This window comes from Erpetoichthys calabaricus, chromosome 3 (assembly GCF_900747795.2).
Source record: "Erpetoichthys calabaricus chromosome 3, fErpCal1.3, whole genome shotgun sequence".
Lineage (NCBI taxonomy): Eukaryota > Metazoa > Chordata > Cladistia > Polypteriformes > Polypteridae > Erpetoichthys > Erpetoichthys calabaricus.
In genome coordinates, this window is record NC_041396.2 from 107,244,189 (window position 1) to 107,261,363 (window position 17,175).

At 37.2% G+C, this 17,175-nt stretch overlaps 1 protein-coding gene across 3 annotated transcripts in view; it reads left to right on the forward strand.

Annotated features, from left to right (window-relative positions):
• The window catches only part of zgc:174356 (uncharacterized protein LOC100137120 homolog), a 264,663-nt gene that overhangs the window by 165,108 nt on the left and 82,380 nt on the right, over nucleotides 1-17,175 (forward strand). The window lies entirely within an intron of this gene.

Consider the following 17,175-nt stretch of genomic DNA (forward strand, 5'->3'; position numbering starts at 1 on the left):
TTGGTGTGTGGATGGGTGTTTGTGTGCGTGCCCTGCCCAGGGTTTGTTTTCTGCCTCGTCCCCTGTGTTGGCTGGGATTGGGTCCAGCCGACCCCCGTGACCCTGTAGTTAGGATATAGAGGGTTGGATAATGGATGGATGGATATTTCAATTAAGTCAGCCTTTAGCAATGCATTGAAAGTTTATAGGTGTTTCGATCAATTAATTTTACTATGATAATGCCAATATGCAATACCAATTTGAAAAATAATACATTGGCCTTGTTTTCTTATTGCCTTCTATTCAACTTGCTTTCTATGAAGGCATTCAAATTCAGGTTGTATAGCAGTATTTTATTAAAAGTTCAGGTTGAAGATCATCGTTTAAGTTTAAACTATGCTATTAATTTTTTTTAATTCCTTTATGTTGATTCTACATTAATTTTGTGATTCAGTGTGTATTACATCATGATTTATGTTTTAATTTTAGAATTACGTTTTGATGTTAGATGCGATTAATCATGATTAATTACATACATGTTTATGTGATTAGTTTTTTTTTTTTTTTTTAAATCAATTCCCAGCCCTTGCCTTGATACCTAAATTTGATCAGTAAGAATAAAGCCAAAGTAAAAGTGAGGATCTGTAAAGCAGTCCATTGCCAGCTTATAGGCACATCCGCGAGTGTGACATGTCGTTGGAAACAGCAGATTCTGTACTTTTTGTGAGAACTGAAGTGTCTTGATAAAGCAAACTCATCTATGATGAAAATAATTTATAATAACGGCGTGATGAAAATATAAAAAATGGCAACTATGTCAGCACAAACATAATTGTATTTATTCCAGTTTCCATGTCCATTTGTTTGCACATGACTCCCATATAGTTTACAAGTTTTGCTTTATTTATTTTATTTACTTTTGAAACTGTATTATTAAAGTCACTATTTAAATTTTCGTCACTTTACCTTGAACTGTGCCTATTAACCTAAGACCCAAGAAAATGCCCTAGATGTTGTAAAGAATTGTACTCAGTAAATGTAAATTTTACTTTTTTAAACTAGTCTATTGTAGTTGTTCATCATTATTATGATGATAAGAGATGTTTAATTTTATAACACTGGAAGCTTTCCTACTAATTTTTTTGGCATTCAGATTCTAGATTGGGCAGGGTGTACATGTTTGAGTGTAATCAATTATAATATTGTCCAAAAATGTCTCTTTCTTCCTGCGCATTTTCAGTCAGGATATGCCTGCATTTTGTACAAATTTGAAAGCATTTATAATGAACTTACTTGATTTTTATTTGCTCCTGTGAAAAATATAAAATCTTTATATGTTCTGACATTGTATTATTGGAAAACGTTTAATGCAAACATGCTTGGCAAGATGAGGAGTCTTATAGCCAAACAGGTGTAATGTATATCATAATTTGAATATTTGAATTCAAATGTTGATACACCAGTAAATTTATTGTTAAGCAAATTTTTTAGAACTTTCATTTCTAAGCATTCCCACGTTATTAAAAATAGTTCAGGGAAAGTGGGGAGAGAGTCTATCCTAGCAGCACTCATTCAAATTCGGCACAAGGTTGAAAACCTGCAAAGGTCACACAAAAAGACAATTTCCCCTTGGGGATTTAAAAAAACAGTTACAGAGTGTCAGTCAGGCACAGGACACACATGCTTACATGCTGACTCATGCATTATTCAGAATCACCAAAAACATGTTTTGGGACATGGAATGAGTGCAGAACCTGAAGGAACACCAAACAGACATGGAGAGAATGTGCAAACTTGACACAGACAAAGACTGGGAGCAGAATTCAAACCCATAACTCTGGATCTGTATGTCAGTAGTGTTAACCGTTCATATTTTTAATTATCACAACTATAACGTAACAAAATCATGAGGAAGTGTCAGGGGAACAAAGTTTGCACCGCTGAGAATTTTTATAACTTATATGCATAGCAGTTGTAAGTTATACTTGTAGTTTAGAACAATTTTTGCATAAAAATAATATAAAGCACAATTTATACACATATTCATGCCATGCATAATTAAATAAATTGAGCATATTATTTTTTCCTTACAGTTTTGAATAGCACAGATTATTTAAGATAAAAAAAATAGAAATGAAAAGTGAAAACAGGTTCTGTTGTATTTTGCAAATATGAACAAAGAGACCCTGCTAATCTATTTTTGAAGCTGCCTTTTAGATTGCAGGCAAGCCAAAACTTATCCCTTTTGGTCACAAGGTGGGAGCCCAACCGCAGACTGAATGATAATTTATTGGAAGGCACACTTACTTGAAATTAGTCTATTTAGAATAGGCAATAAACTGAATCTGCATGTTGCTGGGATAAGGAAAGAAAGCACCATGTGGAAAGTGTAGTCAAGGGGAATAAGGGGCAACTCTTGCACACTGATGACAAAAAATAAACATTGATAACTGCTAAATACAATCATACTTTTTATATTCTATAGTGTTAATCAAATTAAATTGCATGCAGTGTCTTTAGTTCAGTGGAAAACAAAAATTTGAAACCAACTTGATGTATCAGTATAATACTGAGTATATTTCTCTTTTTTAAAAAAATCAGCAAATCAGGGTTTAATGCATAAGTCAAAATGATAGAAATAAAAATGTAAATAGATATCAATCATGAACAACTGGCATAAAATTTTGTTCAGCATCTCTTCTTTCTGCATGATGCAGCTTTCAATATTTTCCATCTTAACAATGCAATTTAGATGGGCAAAATTCAATTGTGTCCCATTATTTCTGAACATTCATTCAGTTGTTGGCTTTTCACCAGTTCAGCGTTCACTGAATGCTGGTATTGCTGTTATCATGAAAGCAGCTCTATAAAATACATCCTGAAAATACTTGCTAGGCTTTTCTATTATTACTCAACTCCAGGGTTTTGTTTGCTCTCTGTGACTGTTCAATATATTCAAGCATTAAGCAATCTTCTCCACTCTCCATCACATGACAGGATGATGATGCTTTTAAATGTACTATTTAACTATACACATTCTATTATATAAATATACTGTTTAAAAAATTAAGTGAACACTTATTCATTACAGTCTAACACCAAGTTAATTAAGCTTCAGGGATATCAGTCTGTTGAGTTAGGAATCATAAGCAATTGTGAATCAAATTCACCTGCTTTGGTGCAAATGAAAATGGCAACAGTTGCACTGAAGAGGCAACAGAAAGACAAACCCCAAAAAGGGAATGGTTTGGCAGGTGGTAGCCACAGACAATTGCTCTCTCCTTTTCCTTCCTGACCGAGTTTCTGCATTCCTTGTGTAATGGCCCGTCTCCTCGTATCCCTTGATACTATGCTGGGAGACACAGCAAACCTTCTTGTGATGGCAAGTATGGATGTGCTATCCCGGAGGAGCTGGACTATCTAGAAGTTGGACCTATCTAGAAGCTGGAATATCTGTGTAACCTGAATCAGCTGCAGCTACTGCCTCATGCTACCAGTAGTGACAAGAACACTAGCAAAATGCAAAACTAGAGAAGAATTGGTCAGGAAGGATAAGGAGAGAGCAATTTTCTGTTGTCACCACCTGCAAAAACATTCCCTTTTTGGTGTTGTCTTGCTGTTGCCTCTTCAGTGCACCAGTTGTCACTTTCTTTTGCACCAGAGCAGGTGAAGATGATTCACAATCGCTTATGTTAGCTAAATGGATAGATTACGATCCCTGAAGCTTCACTGTCTTGGTGTTAGACTGTGATGATTAAGTGTTCCCTTAGTTTTTTGAGCAGAGTATATACAGTAATCAGAATAATACAAAAATGAACAGAGGGTACAATTAAGTGTTAAGATTTTATAACTATGCAGACATTCCATATGGTCTGATCGGAGGGCTGTGATACTTATTCACATAGATGAGTTGGTATTGCAAACTCAGTTTTTATAGTTTTTTGTTCTTGTATATTTGTAAAATGCATCCAGTGTCTTTATTCTGTAGTTGAATATGGGATGTTACAACCTAGTAGTAGTGTAAAGTTAAAAGATTTTTACTGCCATGTTTAGTCCTTCACCAATTATGTGAGGATAATTTAAATTATTTGTACACCTTCAGTATAATATGCACTTATATCTGAGCTCAGAGGCTTCATGTGTAAGTTTTTATTGGACTGTTGCTTTAAAGTAAAAAATATGAAGAATCAGAAAAAATGTATGAAACTTTCACAGTTTTTTTAAAAGATGTGTGTTAAAACAATGAAAAAATAAGTGTCAGTGGTGATTTAGAATAAAAATAGAAATATTAGTATCAAAGAGAGTAGCTTCCAGGTTCAAAGAATGTTTGTGAGCTTTTTGCTCCCAGATAGTGGGTAGCTTTCTGCTCCAGAAGAGCAGGACATCAGCTTTTAGCTCCAAAGAGAGGAAAGAGATGCCTGCACCTACTTTTAAAGGAATGTACAGCTTTTGATGATTGGAATAAGGTCCCTTCCAGTTATACATCCATAGGGTGCAGAGAAACTACCATTCTCAATAAAGATATGAGGAACTACCACAAGCTACAATAGAGTCAGTGTTAAGCCAGCATTTAAGGGCAGGGCAGGCAGGCATCCACTGGTCCACCTTCAGTATGTGTATCCACCCCCATGTGTATCAGAGTCTGCCAGTGGAAGCCAATCCTTCACAGCTGCAGGACAAACAACAGTCTCTTACACTCAGAAGTGACTAGTTAGAGTACAGCACCAGTCCTCAATCATGCAGATGCTAGAATGTCAAAGGTTTCTCCTTCAAGCCATTCCTAAATCAAACATCTAAATGGGCACCTGGCAAAGCTGTTGGCACTACCGCTTCTGCCCTATCGGCTGATGGACACGGATTATTTCCACCAGGAAGTGAGTTGCGGCATCCCTAACTGGAAAATCCACAGCCACCTTTATTTAACCAGAAAGGTAATCCCTTTCCTCCACCAGCATGTCACAGAGATTATGGGCCTGTTGCTTTACCACGCTGTAGGTAGCAGGGTCCAGTTTTCCAAAGAAGCGTGGACAAGCAGGCACGGGTAGTATGTATCATTCACTGCCTATTGGTTCATCCTCCTGGATGAACGTTGGGGAAGTTGCAGCTGGGGATGTACTATTGGAGCTGGTGGGAGTGCCACTCCCGGAAGTCAAGGGAAGACCAGCCCTATGCCCCCTCCTCTGCCATTTCCACCTTCTTCTCCATAACTACCTCCACTCAAGGCACAAGCTGTGCTGAGCTCCACAGAAAATGCATCCACAGCTATGCAATGGTGCAGCACAGCCACTTGCAGGTTGTGCTGGAGGTAGTATGTCTAGGGGAGAGGAAGTGTTGGGTCTTTGATTCTCGTTACCTTCCAGAGCCTGGTCCTAAAGTGGAAGACCCTCCATCAGCTCCAGACAGACAGTGTGGTGTCAGACAATGACATTCATCTCCTGGTGGCCTGCAGCTAGGCAATTGACCCATATGCCATGTTTTGCTCACATATTCAACCTCATGGTGAAGAGGTTCCTCCACACTTACCTGGGGTTGGGTGAGCTCCTTGGCAATGCACAGGGTTCTGATGCCATTTTTTTTTCTGCAGCCTGTTGCTTGCAAAAATGCAGTAGCACCACCTGCCCCATTACAGTTAAGTTTGTGATGCAGTAACACTGTGGAACAGCTATTGAAACAGCACAAAGCAGTCAACCACTGACTGGTGGACCAGGATGTTGGAGGAAAACCACGGCCACTGGGACATTTTACTGGAAACCAGTGGTAGCAGTTGCAGTATCTCTGCAAAATGCTGGCACCATTCGAGCAGGCTACCAAGTTTGTCAGCTGGGAGAACACTGGCTGGAACAACGTGCTCCCACTGGTGTTTACGGTGCGTGACACCAAGTAGCCTGCTCAAATTATGGGAAGGTGCCAAAGAGGAGGAGGAGAAAAAAGAGGAGGGGGCCATGCCCAGTTGTAAACCTGGCAGAAAACAGACTGGACATGAGGAGGAAGAACAGGAGGAAGAGGAGACATGGTAACAACAGAAGAATGCAGAGTTAGTATCTACTGCTGATTCCAGAGACTAGATGGGTGTCTTGTCTGTCCCTTGTTTCCCTCTCTCTGGTTTTCTGTTGCTTTTATGTGAGCTGGGCATGCTGGGGGGCTGAGCCTCACTGAATTAATGCTTTTTTCGTCTACAATAAATAGATAGATAGATAGATAGATACTTTATTAATCCCAATGGGAAATTCACATGATACATTTCATAAATTACACTCCATTAATTGCTGTGTATTGGGTCCAGAATTGCACAAATTAAACTAAACCAGTTCTTTAATGAAACCTCTCTTTATTATTGAACTTAGCATCTTTCAAGACAAAAGCCAAACGTGATTAATATTCAAAGGAGTTTGAGTCCAATTGTGTCTTCCTGAAATTAAAAGAATTCAAAGGAATCAATTAGAGTACTGTTGCAGAGGTGCAGGACTACATGGCATATTAGCCAAGCCTCTCAGACGGACAAAGTTGACTGAATCACACAATCACTTATAAAGATTTTTATTATGCGACTTAAGACTATTATGTGACTATTATGCAATTTATTATATGTGACTTGTGCAAAGCTGCAGCTGATCCAGCATTTTTCTGACTTGTCTGTGTGAATGTGTTCTATCTGTAACTGAACGAGCTCTGATATTTGCAACATAATTTTATCTCAAGGAGGCACTGCTGCCTTAGAGCTCAGGTCACATTTTTGCCAGCAATAATCGGTCCAGCATAGTTGTCAGATGCTTCCTTAATCAGCAGGGATACTTAAATGTCCATCGCACCATTATAATCTATTCAAAATTAACTCAGTTCATCCTACCCCATTGATTTCAATACATTTCATGGAATATGGCAAAGATCCCGAACATTCACGTGATTTCGCTGAACTCATAGCAAAGCGAGCTTCACAGAGATTGCTCATCACTACTGCTTAATTTTTCCATTTTCCAGCTTACATGCAGTTAAATGAAAATTAATGTTCTAAAATAAAAGTACAGAAGTATTAATTATATCATTGTGTATTTAGAGACTAGTAAGTAAAAACAAAGTTATTTACAACATAATCTTAACAGTTTGATAAATGATCTAATAAGAGGTAGGTCACAATGTTTTAGTGTTGCTCCATGAGTCAAAAACTATTTGTGATTTGCTATACACGAAATGTCCCGAAATTGAAGTATATTTTCATTATAATTACAATAGTGTCACATTTGTACATAGAAGATTGAAATCACACTGGTTGCAGAGTGAAAATCTCCAATTAATGTAATGTCTTATTTTTCAGTGCAGTATTTCATTCTTCATAATAGCCTGCCATATTGAACTTCATGTGAATAGACCTTTATACAAATATCAATCACTTGATTATTCTACTAAGGGAGCAGCAAGATATGCAAGCTTCACCATTCATCATAGCCTTATAGAAACAAATCATCTTTTTCAGAGACAAAATTTGCAATATGCTACATAACAAACAATTATGATTAATCATATTATATAAATTGAATTATTTAAAGGTAAAAATATTTGATTTCCCAGTTTTGTCAGTAGAAACAGATCTTTATAAGTAGGACAGAAAAATTATTAGCAGTGTCTCTCTCATTGGGCATATGTTAAAGCAGATATTTCCATGGAGACAATTTCAAAATGTACTGAAGATGGGGAGCTTGTTGATTCAATCTCTGCATGATGCAATGCATCTGTGATTACTGCTGTTACATACTCCAGACTCTGCTCAATCAATAAAAATGATTTTATTCTGTCACTATGTTGATTAAAATGCTTTAGATAAGCAGAGCTCTGTCTACTTTATCTTTTAACATGTGTGATTTTATTTCTGTCCAATTGATAACCAAGAATTTAGAATACTGCATTTTAAAAGCCATCTTGGAAGATCAAGTACAAGAATGTCATACAACTCTGATGTCATAATTAACCAGATATAATAATACAAAACTTTAGTAATTTTAAACCCTTGTTAACATGCTTTTCCTTTTCCTAAATAAGCCAATTTAATTGTGGGTCAGACATGTCTTTGTAGATAGTTTTTCATTGGAAACAGTTTAAACAAATGCAGAATTTCTGTTCACAATTTTCAAGAGGGATATGCATATCCTTTCTTTCAAAAAGAGAGCATTGTGAAAGGCTCCAACCAGGAAACAAACTGTACTCACAGTAAGATCATAATTATACAGAATATTTGTATACATTTGAAGTATACATTTTAAAAAGCACAATGATCCTACAGTTGAAACCATATAAATGTCCTGAGCAACCTGCAGCACTACTGTTACTGTGGTTGTAACATTTTGTGATATTTTGGCTTTTATTATAGAGAATTTATATATTGGAGTTCCTAAAATGTTTTATTTATTTTTTGACAAAGGTTATCATTACACTTTATTTTGTCATTCTTTTGTTTACCCTCTATGAGAAGCAGGTTGTGTGATCATCAGTCCTGCATCATCACCAGTAGTGAAGGTATAAATATAGCAATGATTCCATAATCCCTAATCCCTTGGTTGGGATAAGGCATCACAGACCCAAAATTACTAGCCTGGTTTTTAAAGTCATTGCACAGAAATTAAAGTCATGTAGTTTGATTTCTGGTGTTATATTTTCAATGAATACCCCTGTCAACATTAGCTCAGCCTTCTGAAACACCTCAAAGTCAATGAGACTCCTTCTTCAAACAATGGTGAACAAAATAATGAGTAACTAGGTCTGACTAGTGTTTTAATAAGACTTAAGGTTGATTAAATAAAAACCTTAAATTATTCCATACCTGTGCATTTCATGGCCCTCCTTGACTTCTCCTAACTTGCTGTACTACATATGTCTGTGTTCTTGTAGCTGATATTCTATTAGGGTTTTTTTAAACATAAAAGACCCCCTATTACTGCCACAAGCAACACCATTGAACACTGGTATCTGCTTATCTCCTATGGCTCCAACTTGATTGCATTTACATATCCTTTTTATCACAACATTTCTGAGCATTGCTTCCCAAATGTGGATTGCTGTCTCTCTTGGGCAGATAACTAGAAAATAATGAAAAAAGTCACACTTATAATCACTCACATTGTTTCAGTATAAGAAAATAAGAATATGAAAGTCTTTGGGAGGGAGAATAGGGAGGCGAGACATGATCTTCTCGGAAGACAATTTGAAGTCCCGTGAGAGACACTTTAGCTTGGTCCCAGGTCTAAAAATAACGACAAGCAACAAGCAAAACACGCAGCTTGCCAGCAGCAGAAAGCCAGCAGATGATCTGACCGCTTCTCCTTTTGCGTGTGGTCAGCCACCCTAACCCTGCCCCATCCCCCCCTTCACAACGCAAGCAGCAGAGAAACGAAGTGGCAAAAGGACAGCTGCTGTACAGGCTTTAAAATGATTGATGGCCAGCGCAATAGCAGCAGCAGAATGACAGCAGATGATCCGACGGTATCTCCTTAGCATGCGTTCAGCCTCACCCCCTTCACAACGTGAGCAGCATTATACACCCTGCGAGAAAGAGATGTAACCATGCCTGGAGCCAAAAATAAAGGACAAGTATTGTTTTTACAAAAGTTTTAAAGTAAAAGTGAAAAGAATGCATATGTAACAATTCCCATGAAAATAACAATCTCTTTAAATTGTATATCCGGAAAACCAAACCTGGGGGCGGAGCCACCTAGTATATATAAATAATATGTGTGTGTGTGTGTGTGTGTGTGTGTGTGTGTGTGTGTGTGTGTAAACTCACCTGAAATGACATCACAATATATTTTACAAAACTAAGTACACAGCATAGCACCAGTATGACTTGGGAAAAGGAGAACAAGCTGCAAGTGAAAAGCACAGCACTGGAAAGCAACTTAGTCGCAGTGTATTTACAGATATTCACAAATGTCAAAAACTAGCAACTACTAGTGATGAGCAAAGCCTGCTGAATTCAGTACACCGCAAGTTCAGCGAAACCTTGAAAATGCTGGGGAACTTTGCAAAACCATGAATTCACTGAGGTCAAAGACAGAAAAGAAGAAACTGAACTAGTTTTGAGTGCATTATAATGGTGCATTAGTTTTTCAGTGTCCCTAAGGGCTACAGATATCTCTGCCAACTATGCTGGTCCGATTATTATGGTCAAATAGTGACCGAAGCTAACCACAGCACTACTGTGTCTTCCTGCGATAAGATTAACAGAATTAAGTATCAGAACAGTAACATTTCTTGCCGACAGTTTCAACAGGAGCTGGAAGCATGAATTCACTGAGCAAATTCCAAAGCAAGTACATACCTCTCTCAAACTGAAAAGTTCAGTTTGTTTGTTTTTTCCCTGACATGCTTACGCTCTCACTGCTACTGCTGCAAATAAGCACAACACTAAATTCTTCACTGTTTTACTGTTTGCATTAACTGCACAGTACTCTGGGTAATAGTATTAAAGAAGCAGGCTCACATTTTACACACAGATCACATACAAGTTTATACAAAAAACTTACCTTTGACACAAGTACATTTTGTGCCCACATTTTGCATTTAATTTCCAAGTTTTTTCCTACTTTTTCGCATACCATTGTAACAGCTTTTATTAAATCCATCCCGGAAGAGGAATTTTATTCAGTATAGCATTTGATCGGGCATACTGCACATGACTGGGTTCAGTGTTATATACTATGGGGTTGTCCCATGTAACATTGACTGCTACAGCTCTGTCACATCTCACTAGCCTTGCAAAACACCCACAGGAATGGTAGGGAAAAAAAAGTTTGTCTAAGCTGGGTGTACGGCAAATTATCAGGAAAACATTCTGCAAAGAATATCAGTGGTGAACCCAGCACATTTGCTACAAAAAGCTGCAGTGAATTTTGGCAAGCAACACTAGTAACTTGAAAGAAAAAATGGAGAGAAAACACAGAGCCTCTGCAAGTGTGTCAAATGCATGGTTCCCAGAAGCTAAAAAGTGGACTGTTTTATAATTAGCTTGTTTTCAAATCCACAGAAGTATGAACGTATCATTATATATTTTTTTACTATTTCTGCAAAGAAATGTTATTTTATGTGTCCAACTAATTGAAATGTATTGTTTTGCTTTTCATGAATAATTATAATTACTAATAAATACAACAGCAACCTAGTTTTGTTTCCTTTTAAATATGCTAACATTTAAAGTGAACATATAAGCAAAAGATATATGCTATGTGCCAAGAAATTATTTTTACGTTCACTCAAGCTGTACTAGGATTGATATAGTTTTTGACGGTAGGGCAGCAGAGATGTGCTCTAAGAATGTTGATGGACTAATAGTGAAAACAAAATAATTTAGACATTATTTGTCATAGCCTTGGTGGTTTTAGTACTGAAAAAATGTGTGGTGCTTCTAGTGTTAACCCAGTGATTACAGTTGTTTAGAAACACCTCCTTTCCATACAATCTCTATCACTAATTTACTGTAGGCTTTCACTTATTTTGTCACTTACATGTATATTGTATAATTGCATTACGATGACAGGTTCCCAAATGACTTTGAATGGGATGGTAATTATTAAGAATCAGTACTTAGTCATTAAATGGTTACAAGAAAAAAGATATCAAAGAAGGGATTCCCAGGCTGTACCTGCACTAGAATTTAGACTTAATGTAGAAACCATTTGCATTTCTCAGTCATAATAAATCAATTTCACAGTTTGGCCAATCCTAATCTCTCACAGTTTACAATGACTGAGTGATATTAGAAAACTGTTCAGTGTTGTGAAGTTCCATGTTTCAAGAAAGATACCAGAAAGATACATGCACAGTAAAGTAATGACGATGATAATGTTGATGTTATGATGACATGCACATAAATTTGCAAAAACCATGGAAGATCTTCAAAAAAGAGTAAAACCAGACCAAGACCTTCACCAGTCAGCATATAGAAAGTATTACCCCAAGCAGTATGATCCCAAAACTCAACATGTCATCTTCAAGGCTTACTCAGGCTCAAAAATCAGATGCAGGCTTTGAACAGTTTCAAAATCACTTTAAACATCCAAAATCTACAAAAGGCCCTCCAAGGAAAGGAAATCTTCAAATCTTTAAAAAATAATCAGTACAGATTAAAAGAAAAAGAAAAACATAAGTAAAAAAGTTATGCCTTAAAATGCAATTCAGTACAAACAAGTCCAATGCTTGATCCAGAAATTGAACACCAAAAGGAAGTAAAAGTCCATAAATCAGAAAAAATACAATACAATACACACGGATATGCACACCTCAACATCAATACAGCCATGTCGGGACCACCTCTACAACCTAAGGCTAAGGGTTGAAGCACAATAGTGACATCATGGTGGCTGTGTCTCTTGGTACACTACCCACAAAATGCAAGGGACATTTTCAGACAACTTCAACACACAATACATAAATAATAAATTATAAATAAACTTAACAGTGAGAACAAACATTACATAATTACAAAAACTAGATAAAAAATAATAATTCAACAACAGAAAAAGGACTTATGCCAAGAAATTAATCTCAACTGAAACATAACAGTTGTATTATCATGGAAGTTCAGCTGTTCATTATTTTAGTTCACTTACGCTTCACAGTTATAGCTAACTATGGAGCATGGATGAATACAAGGTATTTCTGCCTTATAGACCCCATATGAACAGCTTTACTTCCACATGGACAGCTCACTTAAACAAAATGAGACTTCTATGTAACTGTTTTATAGCTCCCCACATGTAAACCTTTATTCACATGTACAGCTGTCTTAAGCAAATTGAGACTTCCGTTTTACATCTTTATAATGCCACAAGTGTACAGCTTACCCACATGAACAGCTGCCTCAAACAAAGAGATTTACTAGCTTGGCATGTGGAGACCAAACCATTATCTCCATACCTGAGAGTAACTCAAAAACCTGTGCCACTTCCCAAAGCAGGTGTCCACTTACCATGTACCACCTGTTGAAGTCCCTTCTCGGCCCCTATGAGAATATCGCAATCACTCACAGTTACCCAACCAAACAATACGTACTAGCTATTAAAGTAAAGGAAAATGAATAAACACACAAACAATTTTCTTGACCCACTTTACCAGGGCAGGGTCACAGGGAATGCTGCAGTCTATATCAGCAAGCATCAGGTACAAAGTAGGAACAGTCTTGGACAGGCCAGTCAACTGCACGTCATACACAAAAATAAAACAAATAGAAGAAAAAGGTAGGAAATGCATTTAAAAGAGACTTATTAAAAGATACATATGTACAAATACAGATAATGATGAGTGCCTTCAAGCCTGGGTGCATATCTGCTTAAAACATTTCTTCAGACCACCAAGGTCTTTTATCTTGACAATGTGCGTGAGAACACAGACAACACCTTGCCTATGTGGTGGTGAAGATCTCAGTTCTCTCTGTGCAGCATGCATCCCAGACTTCAAGGTAATAAATAAGGTTGTCTCAAATTCCAAAAAGAATAAATGATATTTCTAACCGTCTGTTCTTTTTGGAATTCTAAAAGGATTAAATAAAAAAAAACTCATACCCATAAAGACTGAGTTTAAATCAATACCTGGCAGTTTGAGCTATGATCGGTTAAAAGATGCAAAGTATCAATTAAAAATTTCAACAGGTAAAATTGTATCTCACTTGGGCACTTACAGCTTGTTTGAGAAATTCCATGCTAATTAAACAGATTTAGTTTTACTACGGTTTGACTCAAAAGTACCATTCAGTATAAATAGCTTCCGTGAAAAATCTTCAGAATGGCTTATTTCAATCACATGCAACAGCAGAGACCATATTTACTGAATGACACACTCCTTAACCCTTTAACCGCCAACTCCCTAAATATTCCCCACGCCAGGCGAAATCTGAACAATTTTCGTTTTTTTTACTTTTTTACATTTTTTTTACATTTTTTACATTTATTCAAGCAGTATTGACCACTAAATGTTGTGCAAGTTGCCAGTGTATACACAAAATCTATAAATGTAACCTGAATTCTCAGCTAAGCAAAACATCTTGATACCAAACCGTGCCCTTTTCAATGGTAGATACTGTCGAAACTGTAAGCGGCCCTTCCACGACAATAAACTTTCATCAACTGCAACTGACGGTCCTGGCATGTAGGGCAACTGAAATGCTTCAAATAAATGATCAATCAAAGGACGTAGCTTGAACAAGTGGTCGCGGTTTGGATCTTTCTTATCTGGCTCGTTTCTGTTGTCATTCAAATGAAAGAATTTCAGCAGCAAAGAGAATCGGTTACGTGTCATGACAGCTGCAAAAATAGGTGTTGCATACATAGGATCTGTAGACCAGTACATCTCAATATCTGGTTTTCTGATTATTCCCATCAACATCAAAATCCCAATGAATTTTTTCATTTCGTTTTCATCAGTGTCAAACCAAGCACGAACACGGGAATGTGGAGGTAAATTGGGATTTTTTCTCAATAAACTGTGCTGCATACAGATTTGTCTGATGAACAAAATGTCTGATCAAATCAGGTGACACAAACAGCTCATAAAACTGCTCAGCAGTGTAATTGTTTACATCAACAATAAAGCCACACGTTCCCTCAAACGAATGCAGAAAAGGTAGTTCACCACGGGCAGCAGCCCAGCTGAGATGCTGGGGATACACCCACTCAGCGCCGTCATCCGATGCCTCTTCATTCACAGTATCATGCAGCGCACGTTGCTGCTCATCACTGTCGCTAAAATCTTCTTCAGAACTGCTACAATCATGATCAGAACTGTCCAAAATCGCCTGCAAAGCCTCACTTGAAGTCAGTTTACGTTTCGCCATATTCACAGCTGTTACATGCGAATCACGTCATATGACCGGCCAAAACAACCACAGACTTGTCGAAATACAACGTAGTAATAATACCCACGCCAAACCGTCAGTTATACTACTTGCCAGGCATTCATATAACCACAGGCAAATGTGCCGGATAATTCCGGCAGTATGGCGTTAGCAATAAAACAACGGTGCCGGATATATCCGGCAGAGGGCGGTTAAGGGGTTAATAGTCCAAAAAAGCAAACTCACAACTCCAGACACTATGAAATACAACTGTAAAGCCCCACTTTTTAAATCTTATTTGGGAACGATAATGTAGGGAAGACGGTTTCTTTCTTATTTAATTAAAAAAGGCAATATTATATTTTACTACATATGTATATTATATGGAAGACACTGATATAAAAGATGTTTCTAAACCTGTACTTTGTGAATTGTCAGTAGGGTGTGTGATGGACAGCGGGTGTAGGATGGGTGTCCCAGCTAGGATGAGACAAAGTTCCTTGTCTGGATGGGAGGTAAGCCATTCAGAGCAAAATAAAGCAAGGATTGTGCTGCCTCAGCCAGTTGACAAGTACGAGACACCAAAATGGAAGTGGGTACTTTGACATCTGTACCTGGAATGGTTCAGGTTTCTTACCTGGCCAGCAGGCCAATATAATGAAATAATTGGGGAAATTAACCTAATTGGACCATTTTATAACCTGATACACTAGATGACAGCATCCCTGGGCTAGGATTCTTACACAGACACTCGCAAGACATGCCGAGATCTACAGTTCTATGGGGCAGCCCTGTTAAGTTCCATGGGGGCAGCCAGGATTAGTAATCCATACGTTGTGGCACTTCCGTTTGACTTGGATGGATGAAGGAAGCCACTTAAACTCATCCAGACGAGTTTGAGATGGGTGTAGAGGATGCACAAAGCTCACCTGGGAGGAGAGGAGGAGAAGAAAGAGAGAGAGATAGAAAAAGTTGCAATTGTGTTTATTAAGAAGCATTTTGTAAGGTAATTTATAACAATAAACCTTGCATTTGCAACAAGGACTTGTGTCTGTGTGGTTGTTTCTGGACTTTCTTTCTATATTTCTAGGAGATGCGATGAAAGACATGAACAGCACCTGCTGAATATTCTTGGCAATAAGTAAGCAAGCTGCTGTGAGTCACCTCTGAAAGACCTTTTCCAACAGATACAAATTGACGTGCATATAAAGTGACACTTAGCCATCTTTTAGACAAGACATACCATGATGTTTTTTTTTTTTTTTACTGGCGATATATCTTGTTATATGGAACAGTTTGAGGTATTGAGGCCTTAGAAATAAGAATCTGACTTTTTTCAGTATATCTCACTGGCACTCTAATGGTCAGTCATTATGAATCAGCAGAAGACATGAGCAGCAGTGCCTCATAGTATACAGTATGTATATAGTGCAGGTTCAATATATAATCCTGTTCTTACTGCACTGGTATCCTGAAGGTTATTTTTTGCATCAAGTGTGCCAAAGAAGACAAGTGGTTGCAAGTGTAAAGGTCCACTGAATGGAATAAACCAAGTAACTTTACGGTCAGGAACTCAAATCAGTTATACACTAGCAGAAATAAGCAGGTATTTGCTAAAATTTGGAAGAATAGTATACATGAAAACATGTGGAGCTAGAAAGGCATTTCTTAAGAACAGTGAACAAACTTTCAATATGGACAGAAGCTAACGCTGAATATTTCATTCTTGGTGGTTTTATTACTTCCATTTACTTTACTTTACTTTACATTTGTGACTCCTGTTTATAGTACTAGGGTGTTGTACCGTGTTAGCCATTATGAATGTAGAGAAAAGCCAAGCAAAATGACACCTTTTATTGGCTAACTAAAAAGATTACAATATGCAAGCTTTCGAGGCAACTCAGGCCCCTTCTTCAGGCAAGATGTAATACAGAAACTGAAGTTTCCTATGTTTATATACACACTCTAGGACAAGAAACAACATTGGTAAATATTTAAATGAGAAATTTTAAATGTAAAAAATTAATAGATTCATTCAGGCTAGGGTTAATTTAACAAGAGAGAAAAGAACAATGTATTGTCAAGATCTCTGGATAAGATAACTGTCCAACAAAGTCTTTTGAAGTTTGTAATGAGTTTTTTCAAAACAATGTGGGTCTGTAGACAGGTTGTCTGTCATTCTGAGAGATGTAAACAATCCTCATATCTGGCCATAAAACTCTTGTCTTTATTCAATCCATGTTGTAAAGTATTAAAGTATTAAATTTTAGCATGAGTTTAACTTCTGTTAACTTCTGTTTACAAATTGTATTTTGCATTTAGAATTTAAATTTTTATCCCTATTGTCAGTTTTTGTTGGAGTGTCTTGGTATTATTCATCAAAA